The 25,045-nt window shown below is 47.1% G+C and overlaps 6 non-coding genes across 6 annotated transcripts; 5 read left to right on the top strand and 1 right to left on the bottom strand.

The window, feature by feature from the left end:
• The first annotated feature begins 3,253 nt into the window (after positions 1-3,253).
• On the top strand, positions 3,254-3,326 carry TRNAV-CAC. The gene has a single exon. It is a non-coding gene; the product is annotated as a tRNA-Val (tRNA).
• A 5,139-nt stretch (positions 3,327-8,465) lies between these two features.
• TRNAN-GUU lies at positions 8,466-8,539 on the top strand. Its single transcript has one exon. It is a non-coding gene; the product is annotated as a tRNA-Asn (tRNA).
• A 603-nt stretch (positions 8,540-9,142) lies between these two features.
• Positions 9,143-9,215, top strand: TRNAV-CAC. The gene has a single exon. It is a non-coding gene; the product is annotated as a tRNA-Val (tRNA).
• Positions 9,216-9,734: 519 nt separating this feature from the next.
• TRNAE-UUC lies at positions 9,735-9,806 on the top strand. The gene has a single exon. It is a non-coding gene; the product is annotated as a tRNA-Glu (tRNA).
• A 703-nt stretch (positions 9,807-10,509) lies between these two features.
• TRNAG-CCC lies at positions 10,510-10,580 on the bottom strand. The gene has a single exon. It is a non-coding gene; the product is annotated as a tRNA-Gly (tRNA).
• An 8,173-nt stretch (positions 10,581-18,753) lies between these two features.
• On the top strand, positions 18,754-18,826 carry TRNAV-AAC. The gene has a single exon. It is a non-coding gene; the product is annotated as a tRNA-Val (tRNA).
• The last annotated feature ends 6,219 nt before the right edge of the window (positions 18,827-25,045 follow it).

The following is a 25,045-nucleotide window of genomic DNA, read 5'->3' as shown; positions in this document are numbered from 1 at the left end:
TGGACTCTGATTCATAAAGAAATCCATAGAAAGTATGTTGAGAGATCACAGAATGGCCAGGAAACCCGGAGAACAGGGTTCTCACAAGGGGCAAAGACAGAATCATGTGAGGTTAGAACTGGGATGGGTGGAGATGTGTGTTCTTCCCATTTCCTCCAGCCTGCACATCCGTCCTGATCTGCAAGCAGAGAACTGGCAATGAAGGGTAGTCCAGCTACATTGGAGGAAACTTCAAGAACACTCTCAGAGCAAACTGCAAGAGTAATAAGGGGAGCCATTGTCTTGATTCCATTTACAGAAATTTCTAGAAGTATCAAGTTAATTCAAGGTGAAATAAATAAGGGTAGAGTTTGTCAAAAGATTCTGAGAATAGTGACAACAATATTTATGATTTCACAGCTGATAACATGATTCATCCAGTAGTTTCTAAACCCAGGCACATCTGACAACAAATGCTTATATTCCTCCCATTTTAAAGAAGAAAGAAGGGAGGCACAAGAAATTTTCTTAATTTGTCTAAGGCCACATAAGGACAGAACTATTTTTACAACCCAGAATTTGTTCACAGATAGTTGGGTCTACCTTCTCAAAAGTGGGTGTATCAATATTTTTCAGTTGTAGGGATGAGAAGAAGACCAAGAAGAGGAGAGAAGGCAAGAGAGGGATGGGGGAAGGGTAGAAGCACAAATTCTTTTATTCTCTCCTTCCTCCCCTCTCCTTAGGCCTCCTTGATTCTTGCCTGCACAGCCCTTTCCCTCCTTCCCCACTCTGCTACCTGGAGTGGAGCAATGTTCAGCTCTAAGGATTCCTGCCCAAGCCTCCTGGGAGGTCTCAATGCCTTCCTCCCAAACCAGCCTTCCCAGCTTGGTTTTCACCCTTTCCCGCTCCCAGGCAAACCTCACAGAATGCAGCCTACCCAGGCTGGGATGCAGAAGCTCCACCCAGCTTGCGCTGCTCCAGGGGCCTTTCCGTTGCCCACCCCACTGGATGCTGTGGATTCCAAAAACTGGGATAAAGTCTTTTAAAAAATAACCATTCACTTTGAAAACTTTTCTGTGTTTCCCTTCTCAACGGTCTTCATGGGACAAAGGGCTAAAGACAATGTATTCATCCAAGTCTTAGAGCATCGCAGTGAGTGCCCAACTCTGTCGCCGGTGGGCGGACACAGAACAACCATCCCCGCGACCTCTGTGCTTAGTCGCTAAGTCCTGTAGACTCTTTGCCACCCCATGGACTTAGTCCGCCGGGCTCCTTGTCCATGGGGATTCTCCAGGCAAGAATACTGGCGTGGGTTTCACGCCCTCCTCCAGGGGATAGTCCCAAAACAGGGATTGAACCTGGGTGTCCTGCATTGCAGGCGGATTCTTACTGTCTGAGCCCCAGGGAAGCCCACTGTGGTGGAAATTGCCTGGTGGACACAGGAAACCTAACACAGCCCTGGAGGCCTATTCCAGGGTGGGCAAACTCTGATTTGTTGGGTGTAGGTGAGGACGTGGGAAGAGCCATCATAGGAGCCCACCGTGTGTTCAGCTGTCCTTGGATCTATTTCGGTTCAGGCCCACAGGATTGAAGCCCTGGCTCCTGGTACCTCCAGGGGCTCTGGCATCTGTGGTCATAGAGGGCATGGAAGTGGCACCATTGCCCTGGGGGCAGGGGTCTTATCCTAGGAAGATGTGTCAACTCCAAAGACCCCAGGAAAAGCCAATACCTCTCTCTCCGTAGCGTTTGGCTGTTAACTGTAAAGGTTGGTGGTTTGAGCCCACCCAGAGACGGTGGGGTGGCATTTTAGAGACCACCGAAGAGACTCCCTTTTGCCAGGAGAACACCAGAAAGTGCAGCGGCGAGCTGGCATGCAGAGAAAGAGCACAGGAGTCAGGGACAAAGAAACAGGGGAGAGGGCAGGTCTCGGGGGATTGGAAGCGTAGATTGCCTGAATCCAGATGCAGCAGCCAGGGATTCAGCCTGAAGAGATGGACGGTGTCGGCAAGAAAATGAGGCAGCCTCTCAGTTTTCTTGGACTGCCTATTTATTTCAAGTTTAAAATTCTCTTTTATACTTTTACAAAAACATTAGGTCAGAGGTTTGACATTTTCAGTTCCCCCTCACCCAGATTTACTATCTCCATAAATCATTGTTGCCCTTCAAACAGAGTTTCTGCTTCAGCCATTCTCTCAGAATCAGCTTTACCATCTATTATCTACTTCCTCTTATGTGTCCTATAGTTAACTTGATTACATTGTAATTCATGCTACATTCCTCAGTTTATTTTTTATCTTTCTAAATCCTGTTTGCCCCTAACATCCTGAGCTCACTCTCTTAAAAAGGCTTCTAGCTATTAGTATCTCTAAAATTCCTAACCTCTATAAGCTATAGTAAAATATGCTAACATTACAACATTCCTTAAATCTGTAACTTCTAACTATTTTAATTATTTCTAAGCCCTAAATTCAGTAAACTACTTTGCCATAAATATTTTCCTCACAAATAGGCTTCAGATAGCAATCTCTCCCATGGCCTCAAGCTGCCGCTTATGTGCTCATCCTGGAACACTCTTTTGTAAAAGTCCTTAAACAAATGTCAATGATTAACTTTATGAATTATTCTCTGAGCACAGCTGCAGAAGGCTTTGTGCCTTCTCATGCTCCTCTCAAGAACAATAAGCAACTTAATATTCCTTTTCAGTCAACTCAGCCGAGGAGAGGAAAAAACAAGACAGAATCACAAGGCCTAACTCCTTCATCCCAGGTCCGTGCCTGCGGGACAAAGAGAGGGGCTTGTGGCCGTACCTCCATTTTGTCAGTAATGTCTAGCGCGGCACCCGACAGTCAATCATTCCTGAGACCCGAGTACTGACCACGGGCGCTGTGAAAAGGGCCACCACGGGAGGGGCGGCGTCTACACGGCTGAGCCGCAGAGTCCCCTGGCTTCGGACACACCTACCCTCCCCGCCTCCTCCGTCTTCCGGGAGCTCGGCAATCGGCTGGGGCGACCCCTGAGCTCCGGTGTGGAGTTAAGGGTCTGAGGCCTCTGCGTTGGGTGCAGGACCCCGAATGCAACCTGTGGGGGCCCCAGTGTCCTCACTTGAGAGGAGATGAGGAACTGTAAAGCAGGGCCCTCGGGAACTGGCGTCTCCGCGTCTGAGCGAGCTTGGGGCTTCAAGGTTCCTGTTTGAGTGTTAAAATTAGGTGGTCTAGATGCTGGTGGCAGTATTCGGGATTTCATGAATACAGTGTTAAGTAGTGGAGGGTGTCCAGTTTCCGTAGTGTAATGGTTATCACGTTCGCCTCACATGAGAAAGGTCCCCAGTTCGAACCCGGGTGGAAACAGGTTGCTCTCCCCCACCGCCCCACCGCGGAGATTTGCATTCGCATTGGCAAAGGCGAAAGGCACAGGGTGAGGCAACGGACTCAGCTGTAGGTCGTTGAGGTTTTTCCTTTCCTGATTTCTGACGATTCATCTTACACATCTTACATCTTTCTCCTGAAGAAGATAAATAACCTTTTCTCTACAGCTCCTTGGTGGTCTAGTGGCTAGGATTCGGCGCTCTCACCGCCGCGGCCAGAGTTCGATTGCTGGTCACGGAAAACTTTCTTTATTCCAGCGTCTGCACTCACACAAGTCACTCTCTTCCTGCCCAGATCAGAACTGTATTTTGCTTAAAGGTCCAGGGCAGAACATTTCTGCACAGAGTTTCTAAATGCCACTGAGTCCGGGCCTCAGGGTCCTGGACCTCAGGCTGGCTGTTGGAGCTGAGATGCCACGAACAGCCTGTGCTGGCCAGCTCTGGCCTCCACTCTTTCTCTTGGCATGGTAAAACCAGGGACTGACTTACAGTATTTCCATTCAAAGAGAATATGGGGCTTCAGTTCCAAAAATTCATTCAAAACCAAAAGCTTTTATAAGATACGAAAAGTTTGCAAGATAGTATATTCTGTACCTACGTGGGCAGTTAACATCATATTCTTTCTTTATGTAAGAGTTATGACATCACTTGATAATAACATGCCAACATCTCAGGATCGTTCCTTTACTTTGGAGTCCCTCTCAAAGCTATCTTCTGTGGGACCTGTCTTCCAAGGACAGGAACAGCTTGGCCGTCCAGAAGAGGGCCGGCCCTCTTGCCCTGCAGGAACCTGGAATCTGGTCTCTTTTGGATGTAGAGAGGGTATGTGTGTTAGTCGTTCAGTCGTGTCAGACTTTTTGAGATCCCTTTGGACTGTAGCCCACCATGCTCCTCTGTCCATGGGATTCTCCAGGCAAGACTACTGGAGTGAGTTGTCATTTCCTTCTCCAGGGGATTTTCCCAACCCAGGTCTCCTGTATTGCAGGCAGATTCTTTACCATCTGAGCCACCAGGGAAGCCCTAAACAAACACGACCAAAATGCATTCACCAGGAATCAAACTGGGTCTCCCGCGTGATAGGTGAGAATTCTACCACTGAACCACCAATGCCCCTACTCTCGAGAGGCTTTTTAAGAGAATAACCTAGATGGTGTTTTATTCAGCTGTTTTCCAAGTGCAGGCAGGCCTGTCATGCCCTGTGCTTGTAGGATGTCTAGGCTTTGATCCTCCGCCCTCCATAGCACCAGCAGCCCTCTGGCCTCTTGCAGGTTGATTTGGTGGGCAGTCAGTGGTGTTTTGATCATCTGATTGGTGGAACCACCTCGTCCTCACCCCCACTGGCTCAGTGATGTCCTACTCTTTTCAACCCCATGAACTGTAGCCAGTCAGCCTCCTCTTTCTATGGGATTTTCCCGCTACTTTGCTAGAAACCCATCAGGTCAGTGCAGCTGCCCCCTTCACTCTTGCCTGGCTCCCTGTGTCCTGCAGGGATCATAAAGTGTTCTGTCAGGACACAGGGGTGAAAAGTCCTTCTCTGTGGCTGGTGGAATAGAGAACCAGATGGGAAACACGTCCACAGGAGGGGGAGTATCCTCAAGAGCTTTCCAGGACTGTTGAGTGGGTGCTGTCAGGTGGGTCTAAGCCCCAAGATAATAATGGCTAGTCTTGTGCTGTTCTGGCCTTGACCCAGTCCCAGGTCCAGTCCGAATTCAAGCACAGAGGCATCCAGCTTTACCACACATATTCCAGTCTCCCTCTCTCCAAAGTGGGGTAGTGAACCACCTTTTCTATCTCAGCTGAATAGAACCCATTGGGTTGTTTCCACCCCCCCTTGAACTTTCTGATTTGCTGAAATGTAACTCAGGAATATAAAAAACATTTAGCTTTAGATAAATTAGTGCTCTCCATGCTACGTACAAGAAAACATTTCAAATTGATTGTAAGGATGAATTTTGAATACTTTTAACACTCTAGATAATTCTAATAATTGATATATAATTGCATAGAAAGTGTCCTGTCATACTCTCAGAGATGACTCCTGGTACGCTTTACCCAACTTTAATAATTTTAGTCTAAAACCTACTTCATGTTGACTTTCAGATTTTCTAAAAATGTGTAAAATATTGGTATCATACTATTCTAGGTTGTCAGACCAGATCAGATCAGTCACTCAGTCGTGTCCGACTCTTTGCGACCCCATGAATCGAAGCACACCAGGCCTCCCTGTCCATCACCAACACCCGGAGTTCACCCAGACTCACGCCCATCGAGTCAGTGATGCCATCCAGCCATCTCATCCTCTGTCGTCCCCTTCTCCTCCTGCCCCCAATCCCTCCCAGCATCAGAGTCTTTTCCAATGAGTCAACTCTTCCCATGAGGTGGCCAAAGTACTGGAGTTTCAGCTTTAGCATCATTCCTTCCAAAGAAATCCCTGGGCTGATCTCCTTCAGAATGGACTGGTTGGATCTCCTTGCAGTCCAAGGGACTCTCAAGAGTCTTCTCCAACACCACAGTGCAAAAGCATCAATTCTTCATCGCTCAGCCTTCTTCACAGTCCAGCTCTCACATCCATACATGACCACAGGAAAAACCATAGCCTTGACTAGACAAACCTTTGTTGGCAAAGTAATGTCTCTGCTTTTGGATACGCTATCTTGGTTGGTCATAACTTTCTTTCCAGGGAGTAAGCGTCTTTTAATTTCATGGCTGCAGTCACCATCTGCAGTGATTTTGGAGCCCAGAAAAATAAAGTCTGACACTGTTTCCACTGTTTCCCCATCTATTTCCCATGAAGTGGTGAGACTGGATGCTATGATCTTCGTTTTCGGAATGTTGAGCTTTAAGCCAACTTTTTCACTCTCCACTTTCACCTTCATCAAGAGGCTTTTGAGTTCCTCTTCACTTTCTGCCATAAGGGTGGTGTCATCTGCATATCTGAGGTTATTGATATTTCTCCCAGCAATCTTGATTCCAGCTTGGTTTCTTCCAGTCCAGCGTTTCTCATGATGTACTCTGTAGAAGTCTTATATTTATTTTCTATTCAAAATCCTAATGAAAGTGAACTGCCTAAATTTCCTGTATTGCTTTGTTTCCCATAAGCACACTCTAATTCCAAAAAATATTTCCATTTATAAAATTCAATATTATGTGCCACAGAAAATTAAATATACCATATAATCATATTTTTCAATGAAGATTAAGTCTTTTAATTATAGAAATCATAGTTACTTATATTACCCTTTCAACGTGGGGGTAACCAGGCTCCTCCATCCATGGGATTTTCCACGCAAGAGTACTGGAGTGGGGTGCCATTGCCTTCTCCGTAAATGCTTTTGCTGCTGCTGCTGCTGCTAAGTCACTTCAGTCGCGTCCGACTCTGTGCGATCCCATAGACGGCAGCCCATCAGGCTCCCCCGTCCCTGGCTTTTAGGTATCATCTAATATGTGAATATCTGACATGGCAGCTCATCCCCGGCACTATTTACTAACAGGGACAACCATGCAGTTACAAGACTTGCGGTGCGAAGCCCCCTCGCGGGAGAGGACTCCCTGAGCTCAGCCTCTGCCTTTGACTCCAGAGACCCAGGGGACCCGACGAGGGGGCGGCACTGGCTGGGCCGCTGCGCCCGTGACCGGGACTTGGAGGGCAGGGAAGGGCCGGGCTCTGATGGCCAGCGATGAGCAGAGCCGCCCGGTTCCAGCGAGGATGCCCCGGGTCGGTTCCACACCTGTCCGCCGTGTCCCTGTGAACCACGCCGCTGAGGGTCGCGGGAGCCGGAAGGCGGGTCCTATTAGGGGAATGGGGTCCCCTAGGGTTCCCTATTAGCAAAAGTGTTCTTCTACTAACTAGGCAGAAAGGTCTCACCGACATTTGAACTCGGATGGCTGGATTCAGAGTCCAGAGTGCTCACCATTACACCATGGAATCCCCTCGGGAGCCACCTGGTCTCCATCACCAGAGAACAGTATCCGCTTCTTTAGCCTCTATACGTCCCACCCGTAAGCTCAGGGCAGTTCTTCTAAGGCCCTGAGGAGACTCCAATATGGTTGACTCCCCTAGGTGTTCAACCCTCTCGCTTTCTCTCTGCTCCTCTCCTTTGATCGACTCAGCTCACTCTCACCTCAGAAAATGAGGTGAAATCCACTTTGGGTTTTGTGCCAGGGAGGACCCCCTAGGTCTCTATCACCAACCACATATTCTGTTTAGGTTAACCAGAGTGTCCCATCCGGAGGTAAAATTTCTGCAAATAAGACTGTTATTTTCCTTTTCTTTGCCTTCACCCTTTCCCCATAGCCCAGAGAGGGCAGACGGTCGTCAAGGCAAGAGGCAGGGTTTCCTGGGTCCCTTAGTTTTCTCACAGCGCTGATCACACTCCTAAGCGGCCACCACCTCTTACCTGTAACATATAAAGTGTGTCAGCGGTGGAGTAGGAATGGAGGCAGGAGAACTCTTCTTGTATTCTTCATATATTTCTGATTTGGAGAGGGATAAGTTATTCTCACAGCAAGTGTATATTGTTAAATTTACGATGTGAGTACAAATAACCATTTAAAGAAAACACTCAGACAAACGAGCTATACTCACCTAAACTGAAGTCAATGTCGCTCAGTCGTGTTCAACCCTTTGTGTCCCTAGGGACTGTAGCCGGCCAGGCTTCACTGTCCAAAGATTCTCCAGGTAAGAATACTGGAGTGGGTGGCCATTCCCTTCTCCAGGGGATCTTCCAAAATCAAGGATTGAACCAGGGTGCCCTGCATTATAGACGGATTCTTACCGTCTGAGCCCCGAGGGAAGCCCACTCTGGTGGAAACCGCCTGGTGAACACAGGAAACCGAAGCACATGCCCGGAGGCCTTTGCTAGGGTGGGCAAACTCTCATTCGTTGGGTGTAGGCGAGGAAACGGGAAGAGCCACCGTGGGAGCAACCCGGTGTTCAGCTGTGCTTGGATCTATTTCGGTTCAAGCCCGGAAGCTTTGAGGCCTGGATGGCGGTTTCTCCGGGGGGGCTGGCATCTGTGGCGGGTAGGGGCAGGGAAACAGCACCGTTTCTCTGGGGAACAGAGCGCTCACCCCGGGAATGAGTGTCTACTCCAGAGAGAGTCCAAAAGAACCTTGTACTGTTGTCTCTGTGGTGCAGTCGTTTAGCGCATGCGGCTGTTAACCGAAAGGTTGGTGGTTCGAGCCCACCCAGGGACGTGGGGGTGACATTTTAGGCAACACCAAAGAGAACTCCCTTTTGCCAGGAGGACACCGGAGAAGTGCTGCGCCCAACGGACTTTCAGAGAAACAAAACAGGAGTCAGGTGCAAAGGAACAGCGGGGAGGGCGCGTCCCGGGTGGATTGGAAGCGTCGGTCATTCCTGAGAGCCCAGAGCGCTGATCGCCAGAGCCGAGAGAAGGACCACCAAGGCGTGGATCCGCAGCCATGGAGGGGCGGCTTCCACACCGCTGGGTTTCGGGGTCACCTGGGCCTCGGGAGCGCCCACCGTCTCCGCCTCCTGCGGCTTTCGGGAGCTGGGGAGTCGGCGGGGGCGACCCCTGAACTCAGGGTGCGTAGCTGAGGATCTGAGGATTCTGCGTTGGGTGCGGGGCCCCGAAGGCAACCTGTGGGGGCCCAGGGGTCCTCACTTCATGGGAGAGGAGGAACCCTAAAGCAGGGCCCTCGGGAGCCGCCGTCTCCGTGCCTGAGAGGGCTTGGGACTTCAAGGTTCCTTTTTGAGTGTTAAGAGTTGGTTGTGTGATTACTGGTGGCGGGACTTCGAATTTCATGGATACATTGTTCAGGAGTAGAGTTTATCCCGTTTCCGTAGTGTAGTGGTTATCACGTTCGCCTCACACGCGAAAGGTCCCCGGTTCGAAACCGGGCGGAAACAAGTTTTTCTCTTTCTTTTCACCCCGCTAAGATATGTCTTCTCATTGGCAAAACCAACAGGCGCGAAAGGCACGGGGTGAGGCATGGGACGCAGCTGGAGGAAGACTTGGTGACCACCTGGAAGTCTCTTTATTCAGCGCTAGGAGAGGCCCCGGAGCCACATCAGAGATCTGGAGGTGGACGGATCCGCTCATCACCCGCCACTCATCACCGAGCCTGACGACAAAGAAAACCGAGGTTCACAAGGAGAGCAAGACCTGGGCCCGGCAAAACGCAGCGCTACAGCTAGACCAGGAGGGACCCAGTCCGCTACTTTGTGTCCTTGCCCCAGAGCAAAAGCGACGCCCAGGAAAGGAGACGTGAAGGACGATGAGCAGCGGGGCCAGGGCTGGGAGCCCTGCACAGCGGCACACAGCCCTGGGCCGCTGCGACATTGCCTTTCCCGCTTTCTGACTTTCTGAAGGGTCATCTTCCACTCACCTTTCACCTGGAGAAGCTAAATAAGGTATTTGTCTACAGCTCCCTGGTGGTCTAGTGGCTAGGATTCGGCGCTTTCACCGCCGCGGCCCGGGTTCGATTCCCGGTCAGGGAAAGCTTTCTTTCTTCCAGCGTCTGCACTCACACAAGTCTCTCTCTTGCTGCCCAGATCGGAACTGTATTTTGCTTAAAGGTCCAATGCAGAACATTTCTGCACAGAGTTTCTAAATGCCGCTGAGTCCGGGCCTCAGGGTCCTGGACCTCGGGCTGGCTGTTGGAGCTGAGATGCCGTGAACAGCCTGTGCTGGCCAGCTCTGGCCTCCACTCTTTTCTCCTGGCGTGGTAAACCCAGAGTCTTACTTAACAGAGTTTTCATTCAAGGAGAATGTGGGGCTTCAGTTCCAAAAATTCATTAAAATCCAATACCAAAAGCTTTTGTAAGATACCAAAAGTTTGCAAGAATACGAACATCGTACATTCTGTACCTAAGTGCCCGGTTAACATCACATTCTTTCTTTGGATAAGAGTTATGACATCTCTTGATAGTAACGTGCCGATATCTCGGGATTGTTCCTTTCCTTTGACGTCCCTCTGAAAGCTAACTTCTGTGGGACTTGTCTTCCAAGGCCGGGGAACAGCTGTACCGACCAGAAGAGGGCCCTCTTGGCCCTTCAGGAACCTGGAATCCGTTCTCTTTAGGATGTAGAGAAGGTATATGTGTGTTAGTCGCTCAGTCCTTTTGGACTTTTGGCCATCCCTTGGACTGTAGCATTCCTCTGTCCTTGGGCCAGCGAAGCCCAAAACAAACATAACCACAATGCATTGGCCGGGAATCGAACCCGGGTCTCCCGCGTGGGAGGCGAGAATTCTACCACTGAACCACCAATGCCACTATAGAGAGCATATTTGCAGGGATAGCCTAGATGGAGTTTTATTCAGGTCTTTCTCAAGTGCAGGCCACTCATGCCCTGTGCTTGTAGGACGGTCTAGGCTTTCATCCTCCACCCTCAGCTGTACCGGCTGCCCTCTGCCCTCTGGCCTCCTGCGGGTTGCTTTGGCGGGCACTCAGGTGTGCTTTGGATCCGTCTGAGTGGTGGAACCGCCTGCTGCTCGTGCTCACTGGCCCAGTCTTGTCCAAAACTCTTTGCGATCCCTTGGACTCTAGCCCACCAGGCTCCTCTGTCCATGGGATTTCCACGCTCCTTTGCTAGAAACCCATCGAGGCAGTACAGCTGCCCCCTTGGCTCTTGCCTGGCTCTCCACTCCCTGCAGGGAGCATAAAGTGTTCTGTCAGGGCACAGAGGTGAAGAATCCTTCCCTGTGGTCGGAGGATGAGAGAACCAGATGGGAAATGCTGCAAAGGGAGGGGAATATTCTCAAAAGCTTCCCAGAACTGCTGTGTGGGTGCTGTCGGTTGGGTGGCTGCCCTATGACAATAATGCTTAGCCTTGTGTTCTGGCCTTGATGCAGTCCCAGGTCCAGTCTGAATTCAAGCACAGAGGCACAGTGTGCTTTCCCACACATATGTCATTGTGCCTCTCTCCAAGGGGAGTTCTGAACCACCTTTTCTATCTCAGTGAATAGCATCCATGTGGGTCTTTTCTTTTCTTTTTTTTTTCTTCCTGTAACTCTGTTTTGCTGAAATGTAACTCAGGAATATAAAAAAGGTTTAGCTTTAGATAAATTAGTACTCTCCATGCTACAAACAAGAATAACATTCAAGTTGATTATGAGGATGAATCTCAAATACACTTACACTCCTGAAAATTCTAATATTTGATGTATAATTATATAGAAAATGTTTGTCTGGTCATGCTCCCAGAGATGACTCTCAGTATGCACACACTACTTTAATAATTTTGGTCTAAAAACTACCTCATGGTTACTTTCAGATTTATTATTATTTATAAAACTTCAAATTATGTGCTCCAGTAAATTAAATATACCATATGATGTCTTTTAAATCAGGATTAAGTCTTTTGATTTAAGAAATCATAGTGACTTAATTATTCCCCTTTCAATTTGGGGTCAGTGTTTTTAGGTATCATCGAATATGTGATTTTAAGCAGCATTTATCAGACACGACTCAGCTCAAATTGCAGTTTTAAGATCTATCATTAACTTTAAGTTCTTTGATATTAAATTGGTTGAATTAATGTATAATCTTTGCCTGGAAATTTCTAATTAAGGTAGAAGTAATAATGCCCACATTTTTATAGGTTATATATAGAAGAGCTCTAGCTTAACACCTTAAGAGAATGTGTGGATACCTTTAGGAGATGTTTCTGAATGTAGCCATAACGTCACTTGAAGAGCACAACACGTGGACTCTCTAAGTTAAGTAAGGACGTGTTGCTTACCTGATGTACTCCTTTATTAAAAAAAAAAAAAAGAAATTCCTGATTCTTAGTTACCTGCCTTCTAGATCTCAAGTCACCCATTTTCCCATGTGCTAGGTAATTCTTTTTTTAGTCACTGCGGGGTCCTTAGGTGCTGGAAGGCAGGTGAACCTGAGAACATGACAGGCTGCTCTCCTGCTGTGATTCTTATTTGTCTGTGTGTGTGTGAGTGAGATTCTTATTTTTGATGCCTCCTGGTGTGAATGCCCCAAGGAGTGGGACCTTGACTTTGCTCCTGATACAGCAGTTTTCCTGGAGAAGGGCCTGGTACCTGGTGAGCACCTAGTAAGTGCTTGCTGACTGAAGGACTTCTAATACACACTTTCGGAAAACTGATGAAGAGGACAGAATGTGGGTAAGATCCACAGAGGCCTAGAGTATAAGGGACAGAAGGACAAAAACTCCAAGAGGGAGAGAGAAGGGCAGAGAGAAATGTCCTAGAACCTAGAGACATCCTCGACTAAGTATGGAAAATCTGAAGAGCTCTTCTTTCCTTATGAACTTCAACTGAGGAATCAGTGGAAGGTGAACCAGGAACTCTAAGGATCCAGGTTTGTACAAGATGTATTATTGGTGCAGGATTCTGTAGCTTGCAACAATGTGTCTCAAATGAGATAATTTTTGCAGATGTAGCCACGTACTGTCCAGATACCATACAGAGACAGTCTCAGGCTTGCAAGGAAGGAGACCCCTCATTAGATTGTGTGCATCCAACCAAAGCCAAAATACAACTCATGAAGGGAAGAGGATAAATGTCTGGGACCATTTGTGTGTGTGTGTGTGTGTGTGTGTGTTTAACTCCTGTAATCCCTAAGCTGCTCCACAAGAGGCTCTTCAGAGTCATTCTGGCTGGTCTTGTCTGGACTCAATGACTTCGTCAGCACTGAAAACAGTTACAATTATTAGAATACTTTCCAATCAGCTTGGAAGTTTGGCTGCTGAATACGTGCAATCTCTGGAAATGTACATATTGTCTTTTCATTGAACCTCCCACTAAGTTGAGTCAGTAGGGCACAAATTCCTTTGTTAGAGTAACAGACAGGTGTATTGACAATTTCTTGTGATGGCAAGGCCATGAAGAAAAAGATTCTTTCCTTGAGTGGGCAAAATACATTGGAATTTAAATTAGCACATCTATTTAGGGAAAACTAAGAACATAAAGAGATGCCTTCAGTTTCTAGCAAAGGTGCAGTGACAGAAATCAGATTAACCCTCCTTCCTAAATCTCACTCTCCCTCTTTGTCCCACTCCCAAAGAACATAAAGACAAAAACCATGAAATACTGATTTCTAAGACACTGGAAATCAGGCAGCAAAGGATAGCAAGCCCTGAGAGGTGACAAACAAACAAGGTGAGTCTTGTCATGGGCCCAGCCTCCTGCTTTCAGTGAGTTCCCAGGCTGGGCACCAAGAGGAGGATTTCAGGTAGTATTGGTGGAGAGCAAGGCAGCTAGAGTTCACAGGACAAAGATCCAGTGATTCTTATTTGCAAAACAGATATAAAGCAAAGGTATGGATATCAAGGCTGAAAGGGGAGTTGGGGGAATTGGGAAATTAGGCTTTACCTAAATACACTATTGATACTATGTATGACACCACCCTTATGGCAGAAAGTGAAGAAGAACTAAAGAGCCTCTTGATGAAAGTGAACGAAGAGAGTGAAAATGTTGCCTTAAAGCTCAATATTCAGAAAACTAAGATCAGGGCAACTGGTCCCATTACTTCATGGCAAATAGTGGATGGGGAAACAGTGGAAACCATGGCAGACTTTATTTTTTGGGGCTCCAAAATCACTGCAGATGGTGACTGCAGCCATAAAATTAAAAGATGCTTACTCCTTGGAAGGAAAGTTATGACCAACCTAGGCAGTATATTAAAAAGCAGAGATATTACTTTGCCAACAAAGGTCCATCTAGTCAAGGCTATGGTTTTTCCAGTGGTCATGTATGCATGTGAGATTTGGACTAAAAAGAAAGCTGAGCACTGAAGAATTGATGCTTTTGAACTGTGGTGTTTAGAAGACTCTTGAGAGTCCCCTGGATTGCAAGGAGATACAACCAGTCCATCCTAAAGGACATCGGTCCTGGGTGTTCATTAGGACTGATGTTGAAACTGAAACTCCAATACTTTGGCCACCTGATGCAAAGAGCTGACTCATTTGAAAAGACCCTGATGCTGGGAAAGATTGAGGGCAGGAGGAGAAGGGGACAACAGCGGATGAGATGGTTGCATGGCATCACCGACTCAATATACATAGGTTTGGGTGGACTCCGGGAGTTGGTGATGGACAGGGAGGCCTGGCGTTCTACAGTTCATGGGGTTGCAAAGACTCAGACACAACTGAGCGACTGAACTGAGCTGAACTGGTACAATAAATAACAAATGAGAACCTATTTTATGGCATAGGGAATTACTGGATGCTCTGTGGTTACCTAAATGAGAAGGAAATCCAAAAGAGAGGGAATATATGTATAGCCAATTCACTGTGGTATTAACACAACATCATAATTAACACACTGGAAAACAGATATACTCAAATAAAAGTTAATAATAAACAAAGAAACATGAAGAAAGGTCACGTGATGAGAGACAGTGACGGAGAGAGAGAATGCTGGGATATGAAAGGGGCTCCCTCAAGTACTCAGCAGAGTAATGATCGGGTTATCCTCATGAAGAAAGTGCCTGAGGCTAAGGAAAGAACGTTTTAAAGAGATCATGGAACACAACCTGGTGCTCACACAGGACAAGCAATTGTATGTAAGTGATCTCCCACACAGACTGGACTACTTATAACTCATGGGCCATTGGGAAGAACATTCAAAAAACTCTTGTGATGGACAGGGGGGCCTGGCTGTTAAAATGCTGCAGTCAATATGCCTGTAAACTTGGAAAACTCAGCAGCAGCCACAGGACTGGAAAAGGTCAGTTTTCATTCCAGTCCCAAGAAGGGCAATGCCAAAGAATGTTCAAACTACTACACAATTGCTCTCATCTCACATGTTAGCAAAGTAATGGTCAAACTTCTCACTGTGAGGCTTTCACGGTATGTAAACTGAGAACATCCAGATGTGCAAGCTGGATTCAAAAAAGGCAGAGGAACCAGAGATTAAATTGCCGACATCCGTTGATTCATAGTAAAAGCAAGAGCGTTCCAGAAAAACATCTACTTCTGCTTTATTGACTATGCCAAAGAATTTGACTGTGTGGATCACAACAAACTGGAAAATTCTTCAAGAGATGGGAATACCAGACCACCTTACCTGCCTCCTGAGAAATCTGTATGCAGGTGAAGAAGCAACAGTTAGACATGAAACAATGGACTGGTTCCAAATTAGAAAAGGAGTATGTCAAGACTGTGTGTTGTCACCCTGCTTATTTAACTTCTATGCAAAGTACATCACGTGAAATTCCAGCCTGGATGAAGCACAAGCTGGAATCAATATTTCTGCAAGAAATATCAATAACCTCAGATATGCAGATGACTCCACGTTTATGGCAGAAAGCAAAGAGGAAGTAACAAGCCTCTTGATGAAAGTGAAAGAGGGCTTCTTTTCATCCTAGTGGATAAGGTAAGGGAGCAGGTCCTGGAATGGGCCTCTCCTTTTAAATACGATCTTGTTCCCAGCTCTGGAGCGCAGGATGGGCACGCTGCCTTGTCCCACCTGCTGTTTCTGTTTGTTTGATGCAAAGAGGACAATTTAGAAAACCTCTTTTTGGTTCAGGAGATCCTACCAGAGGAAGAAACATAGGACCTGCCTGCAAAAAAAAAAAAAAAAAAAAAAGAAAGTGAAAGAGGAGAGTGAAAAAGCTGGCTTAATATTCAACATTCAAAAAACTAAGATCATGGCATCTGATCCCATCACTACATGGCAAATACATGGGGAAACAATGGAAACAGTGAGAGACTTTATTGTCTTGAGCTCCAAAATCATTGTAGATGGGGACCACAGCCATGAAATTAATGCTTGCTCCTTGGAAGAAAAGCTATGACCAACCTAGACAGCATATTAAAAAGCAGAGATATTACTGTGCCAACACAATTCCATCTAATCAAAGCTCTGATTCTTCCAGTAGTCATGTATGGATGTGAGAGTTGGACTATAAAGGAAACTGAGTACCAAAGAATTGATGCTTTTAAACTGGAGAAGCCTCTTGAGAGTCCCTTGGACTGCAAGGAGATCCAACCAGTCCATCCTAAAGGAAATCAGTTCTGAATATTCATCAGAAGGACTGATGCTGAAGTTGAAGCTCCAATATTGTTGTCCAATGGACAACTGATGGGAAGAGCTGACTCAGTATAAAAGTCCCTGATGCTGGGAAAGATTGAAGGCAAGAGGAGAAGTGGGTGGTTGAGGATGAGATGGTTGGATGGCATCACCGACTCAATGCACATGCATTTGAACAAACTCCAGGGTTTGGTGATGGACAGGGAAGCCTGGAGTGTTGCCATCCTTGGATCACTACTGAACTGAAGAAATTGGGGAACAGTTCCTTACCACCAGAAAGCTCCATAGGGCCTCCAACCAGCCCATCTTTCTCTGCTCTGAGTCACCTTGTAGAACAGTCAGTGAATCTAAGAGGGCACAGGACAAAGCTGACTGCAGGATACTTTTACCTCCTGATATCCCCTCACATTTTCATCCGGGCCCTACATCGTCTCTACCTGTGACACCTATTATCTCTCTGAAAACCAAGAAGTTCATCCCTTGTGAAGCCACTTTGCTTTCCCTCACCCCAGCACACCTGCGGGACAATCTGATTTGAGTCAGAGAACAAAAGGGAAGGAATTCAACTCTACACCGCGGTTTCCAGCCAAAGACACAATGATGGAAGAGGGTCAGGCTCTGCGGATTGAGCTGATCCAGGAGGAAAAGCAGCCAGTCCTCGAGCCGCTATCAGGGGATCCCCCGAAATCAGGTCAAGATCAGGGAGTAGATGGACCCGCCCATCACCAGCTGAGAACCAAGTAGCCCCTGCTTCACAGTGAAACAGGTTCAGAAAGAGAGCTTGACCTCTCACCACACCTGGATTCCAGGTCTTCCCTCACGACCAGCGGAGCCTCCCGTGTCCAGTTCTTGGATGAGGCTGTGCCTCTAATCCAGGGGTTGGGCGGCCGTCGTTGTGGTTTTTCACGTCTTCGGGGGCAGGGGATGGATCCGTCCCCTTGGCGCGCTCCACTCGCCGGCTCTGAAGCCCTGGGCCTACCATTTCTGCTGCAGGGAGCCCTGTGTCTGTGGTCCCTCGGGCGTCCGCTATGCGTCCACCCTGACGGGGAGAGGACCACCTCACCCTCGTCCCGTCCCAGTGGGACGTCAGCATGCCGGACGCGACAGAAAACGATGTATCCGCTCCTCTGTCTGGACGTGGGAGGTGCAAACTAGGACCTGCAGGGGAGGAAAGCAAGGCGAAATCTCAAGAAACGCCCTGATCTAAAGCTATTTTCAAGTCCGCCTCTTTGGCAACTCAGGCCTCTAGGGCGATTGAGGGTGCTGTCGAGCCGTCGCACTCTCGACCGCACTCGGAGTCCACGCGGAACCAGGAGGAGCCCTGCGGCCTGGGAGCCGCTGCGCATGCGGCCCGCGCCTCCCTCGGGGTCTGAGCCCCTGAACCTCAGACGCGAACGCAACGCCGCACTGAGAAAAGGAGGAAAGCCACTGCTGAAGAAAAGGGCACATGCATTCCCCAAATTGAGAAGCTCTACTGCTAAAGGAAACCAGAGACAGACAGACACACAGACACCATTGCAGTAAAACCTTTCAGCGAAAAGAAACTCTGCCTGCTGTGAGGTAAATACGAAAACCCTTCAAGACACCTGCTTTCTGAAAGAAAAAAAAAAAACAAAAAACCCGCCTTTACCTCTCTGTTAAATTCACGCTCGACGACCTGAACTGCAAAATTATGAAAGGAAAACAAGAGGCGTTTCAGACATTGTAAAATGTAAAACAAAGCCGTCCTTCAAGATTAATCTCAAGTTTGGAACGAAGACGGTCAGATCTGCGTGGACCGCGCCTGGCTCCTCCGCGGCTTTATGCTGGGCCTGGTAGGCAAAGGAATTCAACAAATGACCAAGCCTCAGCCTTTGCTGCGGTTCCTGCTAAACGTGAAAGCGTGATGCAAGTCTGGACTGAAACTAGAGGACTAGAATCAGCCACAGACGCAGGAATCTGAGGAACCCCCGGTGCCAGGCGGCGCCGGAGAAGCGCTGCTGTGAAAGGCCTGCGAGAGAGGAGCGCACGGGTCAGGCGGAGCACAGGGGACGGCGGGTCCTTTGTTTCCCGATTCGGATTTGAAGCATCGAGCCCGGTCTCCGCTGGCGCCATGAAAAGGGACTCTAAGGCCCGGATCTGCCTCTGGAAGGGCTGTGCCCACTTTGACGGACCTGTGGCCACCTGGGGCTTAGACGCACCTTGCTCCCCCCGCTCCTGAGGCTTCTGAGAACTGGGGAGTCAGCGAGGCGACCTCTGTGCTTGGGCGCAAAGCTGGCACACAGGGACCTTGCCCCGGAAGAGGTGAGGAACCCTAAATCAGGCCCTTTCAGGAACTGCAGATCCTTACTTGATGGATTGCCTGTGTTTCCAGAGTTCTCTTCCTTTAAAAATTTGAAGGTCAGGTGTGTTGAAGCATGCAATTCTTGGATATGTCACTAGACACAACTGGCCGTGTGATTTCCGTAGTGTAGTGGTTATCACGTTCGCCTAACACGCGAAAGGTCCCCGGTTCGAAACCGGGCGGAAACAATTCCACTTTCCCTCAAAAGTTTTGGATTCATATTTTAAACAGAAAATAGAGGTCTGCCGCCTGGAGTGAGGCTTGGAGCTTCAGCTTCCCCATCAGTCCTCCCAAAGAATATTCAGGGTTCATTTCCTTTAGGACTGACTGGTTTCATCTCTCCTTGACCTGCATACAGGATTTTCAGGAAGCAGGTAAGGTGGTCTGCTATTCCCATCTCTTGAAGAATTTTCCATATTTTCTTGTGATCCACACAGTCAAAGGCTTTAGAGGAGTCAATGAAGCAGAAATAGATGTCTTTCTGGAATTCTCTTGCTTTTTCTATGATACAATGGAGGAAAAATGGAGGGAAAAAGGAGGAAAAGGATAGAACCAAATTAATTGGAAAAGTATATGGAAAAGGTTAAATAGAGATTATATAAGCAATGGAGGAAATTTCACTGGTAAAAGGCGTTTACAGGGTGATGATGATGAGCCTACACTTTCATGCATTCTAGGATTCCCAGTCAACCTGCTTTCCTCCAGAGATCCTCTCTGAGGATCACAGACTACCTGGACCTATGTCCTTGTGTGTGTGTGTGTGTGTGTGTGTGTGTGTGTGTGTGTGTACAAGACACAGAGGATTAGGGTAGTAGTGGAGCATGGGAGAGGATGCATAGACTAGAAACAATCATACATCATTTACATTCTAAAAGAGTGAGACACGTCCCTGGATGGGCTCAAACCAGGAGCTTTGCGGTTAAAAGACCAACGTGCTAACCGATTGCGCCACAAAGTCGGGAGGAGAGTTTAATCCTCACTCCCACAGAAAGCAAGCATACTTACGGAACTGGGCGGAGCCACCTGTGTTTCACAGAATGGCGTTTCCACTTCGGAGCCTCGGACAACCTAAGAGATGGAGTCCACTCGGCCGGCCTGTTCGTTCCAGTCGGGAAGCCGGGAGGTTCCGAGGGCAGAAGGTCTCCTGAGCGTCCTCGCCGCCGCAGATGTCAGCGCCCAAGAGAAGCCCCGAGCTTGAGCCGAGGAGCCCCAGAAAGAAGCTGATGGCTCCTGGTTTGCTCCGCCTTCGTCTGACAATTTGCGCTTCTGGACTTCGGTTTAGTAGATGGGGTGCGTGTGGCTGCAGCTGGAAAGAGGTCAGTTTGTTGTGATCCACACAATGTAAGGCTTTAGCTGTTTTTTGAGGACGGAAAAGGAAAGGTGTGAAGAGGGCGAATAGATCCGAGGAAGGCCAAGGGCAGGAGAGAACAGAGAATGAGCCAGAGGGAGAAAGGGACTGCAAGAGAGAGGAGCCGGCTGGTATCGCGGCCGGGACAGTCGCTGGATGGGGACATCACAGCGCCTGACTCTTGCTCAGCTCCCATGCTTTACTGAGGTGTCCGGGAATCCAGTTCACCCCCAAACGCAAAGTTGCTGGCCTTACATTTGTTCTGGCAGTTCCTTTGCTGGTTCCATGAGGAGGGGCAAGTTGGACTGTGTGGGTTTGCAGGTGAATGCAAGACCTGTGGGCTACCTTGGAGATGACTAGTGGGCAAGGAAACACACAAATTCACTTTCCCCTTTTCAGGCTGGCCTTCAGGGTCTGGGTGGGAAACTGGAAAATCTGAGTGCGGATATCAATATTGATTTCAAGATAAGGAGATCAACAGCCAAGCAGTCAGTGAAAGTGGTTATGTTGGTGGAGGAGTGGGAGTGGGAACCTGACAAGGTGCCAGTGGACTACTTTTCAGCAGGCATGTGTAACTTGATACTGTGTGTGTGTGTGTGTGTGTGTGTGTGTGCTGTATATACACAGATATACACATAGTAAGGTCCATTGCTTGTATTTTAACTTTAAATTTTTATGTAGTCATAAATATATATATATATGTTATGTAAAATTCTGGGTCTTGTGTCATGTATAGGAATGTTTTCCACTGTAAAACTTTAATTTTTTTTTAATTGGGGGATTTTTGAAGCAAGGAATTAGGCTACTGTTCCCCTTTTGATGAGCTGATCAGATGAACGAGTAAACTGGCAGATCCCACAAGCCCAGGAGGTTACTGCTGGTCAGACAGGATTCCTTCACTCTCTCTTGAAAGTTCCACTGCCACTGAAAGATATCACTAACTTAAAAGAAAACCGCACCCAGACTTTATGCAGTGCAGTGCCAACATGCAAGAGCTTACACTCAATGGTGACATGCAAAGTGCCATGTGCTGAGGCACTGTCTACAAGTTTTACATGGGTGTACTCATTTTATCCTTTCAACAGGCTTCTATCATATCATCATCCTCATTTCACATATGAGAAATCTGAGACATGGAAGGTTAAGTAACTTGTCTAGTCACTCAATCAGTGAGTGGGATCTGAAAGCAGCAATTTGAACTGGAGCCTGCCTGGCTCCACAAGATATGGTGCTAGTCAAAGAGGAACACAAATGGTAAAAATGTTTGGCAAGAGATTTAAGCCCGCATGTTTCTTTGACAAAACACCAAGGAGGAGTCATGTAAGACGAATAAAACTGCAGTATCCTCATGACCCACTTGCCTCCCAAACACCTTTCTTATTCCAAGAGCTGCTCCCCTTGATTCCCCAACTTACACACACTTCTGCAAGAACTAGGTTTTCCCTCCCTTTTATCCTTTCCTCTCACTTTTCCAATACCTCTTCCATAGCTCTTCTGTTCTTTCACTTCCAGGTCATTCATTTTTTTTTTTAATTTAAAAATGTTAACTATATCTAAAGAAGAAAATAAGCAGTCATCCGTAGTCCCACCTCCTAGAATGGACTGCTGTTAACAACTTTGCACATTTTCCTTCAAATCTGTTTTTACATTATTCTAAGTATCAAAAGTGCATGGGTTCATGCTAAATCATTTCAGTCCTGTCTGACTCTTTGGGACGCAGGGACTGTAGCCCCCCAGGCTCCTCTGACCATGAGAGGTTTCCAGGTAAGAATATGGAGTGGGTGGCCATGCCCTCCTCCAGGGAATCTTCCTGAACCAGGGATAGACCCCACATCTCTTGTGCCTCTTGCAATGGCAGATGGGTTCTTTACCATTAGTATCACTTGGGAAGCCCCTACACTCTATATGTGTTATTTTAAAAAATTAAAATGATACAGAACATACAAATACGTAAAATTTTGAAACATCTTAAATTCAAAAGTAACTTCTGTTAATGTAAGTAAATGATAATGGAGTCATTTAGGTATACCAACCAAGAGAAAAAATATATATATGCTTTTATATGATTGAGCTCTTATAGAATCTATTCCAACTTTAAAGTATTTCAATTTACTAGTGTATAAATTTAATGAAAAAACACAAAAATGAAGAAACTGTTGAACTTTCAATCAAATTGTTTACCTTAAGAGACATACGTTTCTAAAAGAACCCTCTAATGCTAATAATAATAATGAGTGTCATTGTATTAAGTTATTAAAATGTGGGATGATTCTTCTCATTATTTTTAAAAAATCAAATTTCTTAAGAATTAATTTTAAAATAATACAATCTATCCATTTCAAATCTGATGACTTTTGACAACTGAACGTACCCATGGAAACACTACCCAGTTCACGAACATCTCCAGCACTCCAGAACATCCTCTTGAGCCTCTTTGCCGTCAATCCCCCTTCCACTTCCTGTCCCAGGTGCTCAGTGATCTAGTTCTTGTCACTAGTGATTAGTTTGTCTCATTGAGTAATTCCCATAGGTGGCTCCGCAGAGTATGTACTCTTTTCATCACTCAGGGTGATATTTTAATCCATATCGGTGCCATGTATCAGGAATGTGTTTCATTTTATTGAAGAGTAGTATTCCTTTGCAATGACACCCCACTCCAGTACTCTTGCCTGGAAAATCCCAAGGACGGAGGAGCCTGGTAGGCTGCAGTCCATGGGTCGCTAAGAGTCGGACACCACTGAGCGACTCCACTTTTCACTTTTCACTTTCATGCATTGGAGAAGGAAATGGCAACCCACTCTAGTGTTCTTGCCTGGAGAATCCCAGGGACAGTGGAGCCTGGTGGGCTGCTGTCTATGGGGTCGCACAGAGCCAGACATGACTGAAGCGACTTAGCAGCAGCAGTAGCAGTATTCCTTTGAGTGAATATGTCACAATTATATCTATTCACTTCCTGCCGGACATTTGAATGCTTTTCAATTTGGGGACTATTATGAACAAAGCTACTATAAGCAAGTCTCTTTGTGGGCATATGTTTTATAAATTCCGTTTCCATTTTCTAATCTTTAATATACATTTATTTTGTGAATGGATGTTACATTCATCATGACAAAATTTATTGAAATATTTAAAAATGTATTCAAATGTTACAAAAGACTGAAGTGCCAGCTTATCTTTGATTGTTTCCTCCCAGAACATACTTAATATTGGCCACCTTCTGTGCCAGCTGTGTTATTTGATTATCTCATTTAATCTACACAACAGCTTTATGAAGTACTTATTATTTCTTTCATATGACATTTGCAAAATTGGCCTAGCAAATTGGAGTTGACCCAAGGTCAAAAGGAAGGTAAGTGGTGGCACCAGGACTAATAGGAGGCCCCCTGAATGTTGGGCTCATTACATTTGGGCTAAATATTCTCTGCTGTTCCTGGTCCCTGGTTTCCTGTCTAGGTTTTGCCCCGATCTGTGTGCTTGAGGCTGACCCTGGCAACCAGCATTTCCAGGTCTTTCTTGCCCATGGAATCCAATGGGTGCAGCCAAACAAATGAGATCAGAAGGGAGAGGGGAGGAATGTGAATGATAAATGTTGCCTGCCATATCAGCAAACAAAGCATGCTGTGCCATCTGGCCACCAGCCACTACCGACCTTAATAAGTGCATTAAGAAGAAACCTATCTGTTGTTGGAGTAGAAAAAGGCAACCCACTGCAGTATTCTTACCTGGAAAATCCCATGAAGAGTGGAGCCTGGTGGGCTCCAGTCCATGGCGTCCCACAGAGTTGGATATGACTGAGCATGCATGACTGAACACAGACTGTGGGATCTTAGTTCCACAAACCCTGGCCCACAGCTGCGAAAGCACCAAGTTCTAACCGCTAGACTTCCAGGGATTTCTTATCACATCTTAAGATGTCAGTTACCTGGGTGTAAACTTCATCAAAGCACTTCATTATATGTACACTTGAAAACTGCAAGAGACTGAATCATAAATGTTCTCATCACAAAAAAGAAATGAGATTATGTGATGGGATGGAGGTGCCAGTTAATGCTCTGGTGAGAATCATTTTGTTATATATAACTGTGCTCAATTAACGTGGTCAACTCACACACTGTTATGTCAATTATGTCTCAAAAAAGTTGGACAAAAAAAACTTATGAAAAAAAGAAAGAAACCTGTGTTACTTCTTTAGAACCCATCAAAAGCCAAGGGGATACGTTCCAGGGCTGCAAGTTCAAGTGCAATGCAGCTGGAGAGGAAGAAGGACTGCTTACTCACTGGTCACCTGCCCAAGGTCGTTTGCTTTGGCTCCAGCAACTGGTGGGAACTAGACTGGCCTTCAGCAGCGCCAGGAGGACTGGGTCCCTGCAGGCTCCCACTTCATCCTCATGAGGTGTTTCGATGAGGAAATCACCAAGGATTTCTTCTTTTCCCCTAATCTATTACCACTTCTCACTGTGTCTCTTCAAGACCATTGTTGGATGGTTGGATGCTGAGTGGACAGGGCTTGAAGGAGATGCTGCTCTTCTCCTACTGGTCTCTTCTGGCCGGGAGGTTACTGTCCGCGGGATGAGAACCAGGGGGCCGGGAGAGCACCGGCTCTCTGAGAACCAAAATTCGCCGCGTGCACCCGGGTGCGCCTTGCCGACTCGTGGCGTACTGAATCCACGCTGCCGGCTGAAGCTTCTCCCGCGGGGCCACGCCTGCGTGGGGCTCTAGACCCCGCGACAGGGGCCATGCTGAAGTGGCCCGGCCCTGCCCCCGACCCTGGAGGACAGGCCACGGAGAGGCCAATCTTGACCGACCTGGCCAAGAGAGTTCTCGACCTCGGCCCAGCCCCACACACTCGAGGTTAAAAGACTCAAACCCTACAGTTTCAAAGGAGGGAGACTCTCGAGTTGAATCCATCTCCCGGCCTTTATGAGTAAAGCTGAGGGAGGAAATCAGACCAAGAAAAAGGTTATGTGCCTCAAAATGCATAACTAACCAAAGAAAAATAGGATTTTCTGACAAGTTGGAAGTGTGGTCTGAAAGACTGGTGTCAAAGAGAAGTGTGTTC

The sequence above is a fragment of the Bos indicus x Bos taurus genome, chromosome 3, assembly GCF_003369695.1.
Source record: "Bos indicus x Bos taurus breed Angus x Brahman F1 hybrid chromosome 3, Bos_hybrid_MaternalHap_v2.0, whole genome shotgun sequence".
NCBI lineage: Eukaryota > Metazoa > Chordata > Mammalia > Artiodactyla > Bovidae > Bos > Bos indicus x Bos taurus.
This window is presented reverse-complemented; position numbering and strand designations above follow the sequence as displayed.